The 6,971-nt window shown below is 55.5% G+C and overlaps 1 protein-coding gene across 3 annotated transcripts in view; it reads left to right on the top strand.

The window, feature by feature from the left end:
* The first annotated feature begins 53 nt into the window (after positions 1-53).
* arf1 (ADP-ribosylation factor 1) overlaps positions 54-6,971 on the top strand; it is a 34,897-nt gene continuing 27,979 nt past the window's right edge. The window contains exon 1 of one of the 3 annotated variants that reach the window (XM_070894910.1): positions 54-162. The gene's annotated coding sequence lies outside the window, so the exon portion shown is untranslated. Of the gene's footprint in view, positions 163-3,397; positions 3,471-6,971 lie in introns of those variants that run through there. The other 2 variants (XM_070894926.1, XM_070894918.1) reach the window with 2 other exon arrangements.

The following is a 6,971-nucleotide window of genomic DNA, read 5'->3' as shown; positions in this document are numbered from 1 at the left end:
TTTGCTCACTTATTGGTTGACCTCAGCTCGTCATCCACCACTCGCACTCCCTTTCCCCTTGACGTGGCGCAAAGAGAGAAAGAGAGAGAGCTCGAGCGAGCTGTGGCCGCCATTTTGAGCCGAGGTGAGGAAATTAAATGACCAGAGCGGCTTGTGGCTAAGGTAAGGAGCGGGCGACACTTTCTTCCTCCTACCCGAGTAAAGGAGAAGTAACGGTTTCCTTCCTCGTAGGAAAGCGGTTGGAAGCAGCGGGAACGCAGGTGGATTAGTATCCCGTTATACAAGAATAAAGAACCGCTATTCGTGCTCGGGCGGGGCCTGCGGACCGTCAGCCGGGGGCCAATTGCCAATTGTTTAACACGGGTTCGGACTATCGGCCGCCGTCTCGAAGCCTCCTCGAATACCCAGTCACTGCCGCCGCTTCGTGCTCTCGGTAGTGGAGTCGATTTTTGCGATCTCGGCCGAGGCATGGTGGTTTGAGTGCCGCCATCTTGTGTTGGATAGGGGGGATGGGCACTAAACTGCGCCGCTAATGCATCAATTTAGTTTTATTTAATTATTCAAAGATTTCTCCCTTTTCTTGTCACGGATATATCTCGATTATAATCGCATTGAGGGGAGAAGGAGATGTTTCCTTTATGGTTAATTTAAGGTACACAGTTTGTATCTTATTAAATAGGACTCTAGGTTGCAGTGAAAACCGTTAAGACGGACAAATGAATTAAACGATTCACTTCATAAAATTGTGCAATTTTAACATATAGCAGACATGTATCTTTCTCTTTTTAAAAAAAAAAAGCCGTCTGCTTCCTGACTATCACCATGTTCAAAATCTTCTGCCTGTGTGCTCTTCCTGATAACTTAATTCACAATGATTTTCTGTCTACATTTTACAATGAAAACTGCCTATGTAACCTTGTCATTGCTGTAATTACATATCCTATGTCAATGGAGGTGCTGCAGCACTCCCACTGCAAAGGAGGGAGTAATTAAAGTAAAAGTTTACTTGGGTAGTTTCCATTTATAAGTCTATAAAAGAATCAAGATGGGAGACGAGGCAAAAGGAAAATTTGCATAGCGAGTAATCTGGAATGCACTGCTTGGCCAGCAAAGATGGTTGAAGCAGATTCAATAGTAACTTTCAGAAGGGAATTGGATATATACTTACAGGAAAAAATTGCAGGGCTATGGGGAAAGAATTGAGGGAGTGGGACTAATTGGATAGCTCTTTCAAAGAGCTGACATGGGCACAGTGGGCTGAATGGCTGCCTTCTGTGCTGTAAGATTTTATGTCTAAAGTGCAGGCTGAAGTTTTTTTTTCTGCTGCCCCAGTTCAACTATTCCCCATCCTCTAATGCTGTCCTGTAGTGCTACACAGCCAATGAAGTATTTTTAAAGTGTAGTCACTGTTGTGTGGGGAATTGTAGCAGAGAGAAAGGTCCCACAAACAACAGAGATCATGACCTAATCTGTTTGTGATGTTGGTTGAGGGACAAAAAAGTCTTGCATTTATTTAGTGCCTTTCATGGCCACCAGACATCCCAAAGTGCTTTAGTGTAGTCACTGTTGTAATGTAGGAAACATGGCAGCCATTCGCACACAGCAAGCTCTCTCAAACAGCAATGTAATAATGACCATATAATCTTTTTTTTTTAAATGTCGATTGGGGGATAATATTGGCCAAGGCACCAAGGATAACCTCCTGCCCCCCTTCCCCCCGCCTGCTGTTCAAATAGCGATAGTGTTATGGGATCTTTTTAACATCTCATCTTTCTTTTTCATATTTATTAACTTTGATTTTAAAAGCTATTCTAGATTTTGCTCCATAAGAATATAAGAAATAGGAGTAGGCCATTTGGCCCCTCGAGCCTGCTCTGCCATTCAGTAAGATCATGGCTGATCTGATCATGGACTCAGTTCCACTTCCCTGCCCGCTCCACTTAACCCTTTACTCTCTTATTGCTCAAAGATCTGTCTGTCTATCCCTTAAATATATTCAATGACCCAGCTTCCACAGCACTCTGGGGCAGAGAATTCCACAGATTTACAACCCTCAGAGAATAAATTCCTCCTCATCTCAGTTTTAATTGGGTGACCCCTTATTCTGAAACTGCCCTCTAGTTCTAGATTCCCCTATGAGTGTAAACATCCTCTCTGCATCTACCTTGCCGAGTGCCCTCATTATCATATGTTTCAATAAGATCACCTCTCATTCTTCTAGGCCCAACCTACTCACCCTTTCTTCATAAGTCAACCCCTTCATCTCAGGAATCAACCTAGTGAACCTTCTATGAACTGCCTCCTTAAATAAGACCAAAACTGTACGCAGTACTCTAGGTGTGGCCTCACCAATACCCTGTACAGTTGTAACAGGACTTCTCTGCTTTTATACTCCATCCCCCTTGCAATAAAGGCCAACATTCCATTTACCTTGCTGTACCTGTATACTCACGGTTTGTGGTTCATGCGCAAGGATCCCCATGTCCCTCTGTACTGCAGCATTTTGTAATTTTTATCCATTTAAATAATTTGCTTTATTTTTTCTGCCAAAGTGGATAACCTCTCACTTTTCCACATTATACTCCCATCTGCCAATTTTTGCCCACTCACTTAGCCTGTCTATATCCCTTTGCAGATTTTTTTTGTGTCCTCACAACTTGCTTTCCCACCCATCTTTGTATCATTAACAAACTTGGCTCCATTACACTCAGTCTCTTCATCTAAGTCATTAAAATAGATTGTAAATAGTTGAGGCCCTAGCACCCCACTAGTTACTATTTGCCAACCGGAAAATGACCCATTTATCCCGACTCTGTTTTGTGTTAGTTAGCCAATCCTCTATCCATGCTAATATATTACCCCCAACCCAGTGAACTTTTATCTTGTGCAGTTACTTTCTGTTGAGTATTCCATGTCTTAATCCTCTGCCTAAGAATACAATTTCCCCAAGCTCTCCCTTCATTCTTGTGCTCTTAGATTTACGTCCTCTAGTTACAGAGTCACCAACCTATGAATTATTAACAACATGATATTGAAAGCCGGTATTAAGATCTGAAGTAACACTGGTAGATATATCAACTGAAGGGTTAAATTGTCTCTAAACTCTGGCTTACCTAATGAATAGGGCAAATGTTTGGCATAGTGTTAGAGTCCATTGCTGAAACTTGCAAATATCTGCTTAATGTGTTGCACATGATCAGAGATATGGAGAGATATGCTTCTACATTGATTATATATTAAAAGTATGGATCTTTAATTCAGCTAAAATATGTGTTGCTTGTGAAGTTGGATGTAGCTCCTTGATTGATTATTGCTGAATTACGTTCTCACTTACCAATGTTTTGTGCAGGGTGTATTTTCTATATCTGATCGTGGGAATTTAAAGACCGCTTACCAAGATACAGTTCTGTTCTAACATCTCATTGGGCTTTCAATGAACTTATAACAATCCCATCCACTTTGTCAAATTTGTGAGTAGAATTTGTGGGCAAACTGCCATAATAAGCAGTTTGTTGGTAATTTTGAGTTTCAAAAAACTTCGAGTTGGGAGTATCAAGAAAGGAGGCGGGCAGAGAGGGCCAGGGCGAGAGAGAGGGGGGTGGGCGGGGGAACAGATGGCAAGAGAGGAGAATTGGGCAGAGGTAGAGAAAGGGAGTGGGGGGAGGGGGCAGAGGAGGATGAGGGAGTAGGGGAGGGGAAGGGAAGGAGGAGTGGTATGGGGGGGGGAAGGAAAGGAGGAGTGGGGGGGGGGGGAAAGGAAAGGAGGAGTGGGGGAGGGGGAGAAGGGAAGGAGGAGTTTGGGGGGGGGGGGGAGAAGGGAAGGAGGAGTTTGGGGGGGGGAAGGAGGAGTTTGGGGGGGGGGGAGAAGGGAAGGAGGAGTTGGGGGGGGGGGAAGGGAAGGAGGAGTTGGGGGGGGGGGGGAGAAGGGAAGGAGGAGTTGGGGGGGGGGGGGGGAGAAGGGAAGGAGGAGTTGGGGGGGGGGGAGAAGGGAAGGAGGAGTTGGGGGGGGGGGGAGAGAAGGGAAGGAGGAGTTGGGGGGGGGGGGAGAAGGGAAGGAGGAGTTGGGGGGGGGGGAAGGGAAGGAGGAGTTGGGGGGGGGGAGAAGGGAAGGAGGAGTTGGGGGGGGGGGGAGAAGGGAAGGAGGAGTTGGGGGGGGGGGGAGAAGGGAAGGAGGAGTTGGGGGGGGGGGGGGAGAAGGGAAGGAGGAGTTTGGGGGGGGGGAGAAGGGAAGGAGGAGTTTGGGGGGGGGGGAGAAGGGAAGGAGGAGTTTGGGGGGGGGGGGAGAAGGGAAGGAGGAGTTTGGGGGGGGGAGCAGGGAAGGAGGAGTGGGGGGGGGGGGAGCAGGGAAGGAGGAGTGAGTGGGGGGGGAGAAGGGAAGGAGGAGTGAGTGGGGGGGGGAGAAGGGAAGGAGGAGTGAGTGGGGGGGGGAGAAGGGAAGGAGGAGTGAGTGGGGGGGGGGAGAAGGGAAGGAGGAGTGAGTGGGGGGGGGGAGAAGGGAAGGAGGAGTGAGTGGGGGGGGGGGAGAAGGGAAGGAGGAGTGAGTGGGGGGGGGGGGAGAAGGGAAGGAGGAGTTGGGGGGGGGGGAGCAGGGAAGGAGGAGTGAGTGGGGGGGGGAGAAGGGAAGGAGGAGTGAGTGGGGGGGGAGAAGGGAAGGAGGAGTGAGTGGGGGGGGGAGAAGGGAAGGAGGAGTGAGTGGGGGGGGGGGAGAAGGGAAGGAGGAGTGAGTGGGGGGGGGGAGAAGGGAAGGAGGAGTTGGGGGGGGGGGGGGAGAAGGGAAGGAGGAGTTGGGGGGGGGGGAAGGGAAGGAGGAGTTGGGGGGGGGGGGAGCAGGGAAGGAGGAGTGAGTGGGGGGGGGAGCAGGGAAGGAGGAGTGAGTGGGGGGGGAGAAGGGAAGGAGGAGTTTGGGGGGGGGGGAGAAGGGAAGGAGGAGTGAGTGGGGGGGGGAGAAGGGAAGGAGGAGTGAGTGGGGGGGGGAGAAGGGAAGGAGGAGTGAGTGGGGGGGGGGAGAAGGGAAGGAGGAGTGAGTGGGGGGGGGAGAAGGGGAGGAGGAGTGAGTGGGGGGGGGGAGAAGGGAAGGAGGAGTGGGGGGGGGGAGAAGGGAAGGAGGAGTGAGGTGGGGGGGGGGGGGGAGAAGGGAAGGAGGAGTTGGGGGGGGGGAGAAGGGAAGGAGGAGTTGGGGGGGGGGGAAGGGAAGGAGGAGTTGGGGGGGGGGGAAGGGAAGGAGGAGTTGGGGGGGGGGGAAAGGGAAGGAGGAGTTGGGGGGGGGGGGAGAGAAGGGAAGGAGGAGTTGGGGGGGGGGGGGAGAAGGGAAGGAGGAGTTTGGGGGGGGGGGGAGAGGGAAGGAGGAGTTGGGGGGGGGGGATCAGGGAAGGAGGAGTTGGGGGGGGGATCAGGGAAGGAGGAGTTGGGGGGGGGGGAGAAGGGAAGGAGGAGTTGGGGGGGGGGGAAGGGAAGGAGGAGTTGGGGGGGGGGAAGGGAAGGAGGAGTTGGGGGGGGGGGGGGGGAGGGAAGGAGGAATTGGGGGGGGGGGAAAGGGAAGGAGGAGTTGGGGGGGGGGGGAAGGGAAGGAGGAGTGGGGGGGGTGGAGGGAAGGAGGGGGTGGGGGGGTGGAGGGAAGGAGGAGTTGGGGGGGTGGAGGGAAGGAGGAGTGAGGAGGGGTGGGTGGGTGTGGAGGGAAGGAGGAGTGGGGGGGTGTGGAGGGAAGGAGGGGTGGGGGGGTGGAAGGAAGGAGGGGTGGGGGGGTGGAGGGAAGGAGGAGTTGGGGGGGGGGGGTGGGGAGAAGGGAAGGAGGTGTGGGGGGGTGAAGAGAAGGGAAGGAGGTGTGGGGGGTGCGGAGGGTAGGGGGGGGGGAAGGAGGTGTGGGGGGGGTAGAAGGGAAGGAGGTGTGGGGGGGGTGGAGGGGAAGGAGGAGTTGGGGGGGGGGGGTGGGGGGAGAAGGGAAGGAGGTGTTGGGGGGGGGGGGAAGAGAAGGGAAGGAGGTGTGGGGGGTGGGGAGGGTAGGGGGGGGGAGAAGGGAAGGAGGAGTAGGGGGGGGGAAGGGAACGAGGAGTAGGGGGGGGGAGGGAACGAGGAGTGGGGGGGGGGGGAGAGGGGAGGAGTGGGGGGGGGGGAGAGGGAAGGAGGAGTGGGGGGGGGAGAAGGAGGAGTGGGGGGGGGAGAAGGAGGAGTGGGGGGGGGAGAAGGAGGAGTGGGGGGGGGAGGAGGAGGAGGAGGAGGAGGGTGGGGGGGGTTGAGAGGAGGAGGGTTGTTGGGAGGGGGGGGGTGAGAGGAGGAGGGTTGTTGGGAGGGGGGGGGGAGAGGAGGAGGGTTGTTGGGAGGGGGGGGGGGGAGAGGAGGAGGGTTGTTGGGAGGGGGGGGGGGGGGAGAGGAGGAGGGTTGTTGGGAGGGGGGGGGGAGAGGAGGAGGGTTGTTGGGAGGGGGGGGGGAGAGGAGGAGGGTTGTTGGGAGGGGGGGGGGGAGAGGAGGAGGGTTGTTGGGAGGGGGGGGGGAGAGGAGGAGGGTTGTTGGGAGGGGGGGGGGAGAGGAGGAGGGTGGGAGGGGGGGGGGAGAGGAGGAGGGTGGCTGGGGGCGGGTAGAGAGGAGGAGGAGGGGGGGGGGGAGAGAGAGAGGAGGAGGTTGGGGGGAGGAGGAGGAGGAGGTTGGGGGGAGGAGGAGGTTGGGGGGAGGAGGAGGAGGAGGTTGGGGGGAGGAGGAGGAGGAGGGTGGGGGGAAGAGAGAGGAGTGGGGGGGGGAGGAGGAGGAGGGTGGGGGGGGAAGAGGAGGGTGGGGGGGGAGGAGGACGACGGTGGGGGGAGGAGGAGGACGACGGTGGTGGTGGGGGGGAGGAGGAGGGTGGGGGGGGGAGGAGGACGACGGTGGTGGTGGGGGGGGAGGAGGAGGAGGTGGGGGGGGGGGAGGAGGGTGGTGGGGGGGGTGGAGGAGGAGGAGGGTGGTGGGGGGGGGGGTGGAGGAGGAGGGTGGTGGGGGGGGGT

Source organism: Pristiophorus japonicus, chromosome 1, assembly GCF_044704955.1.
Source record: "Pristiophorus japonicus isolate sPriJap1 chromosome 1, sPriJap1.hap1, whole genome shotgun sequence".
Lineage (NCBI taxonomy): Eukaryota > Metazoa > Chordata > Chondrichthyes > Pristiophoridae > Pristiophorus > Pristiophorus japonicus.
This window is presented reverse-complemented; position numbering and strand designations above follow the sequence as displayed.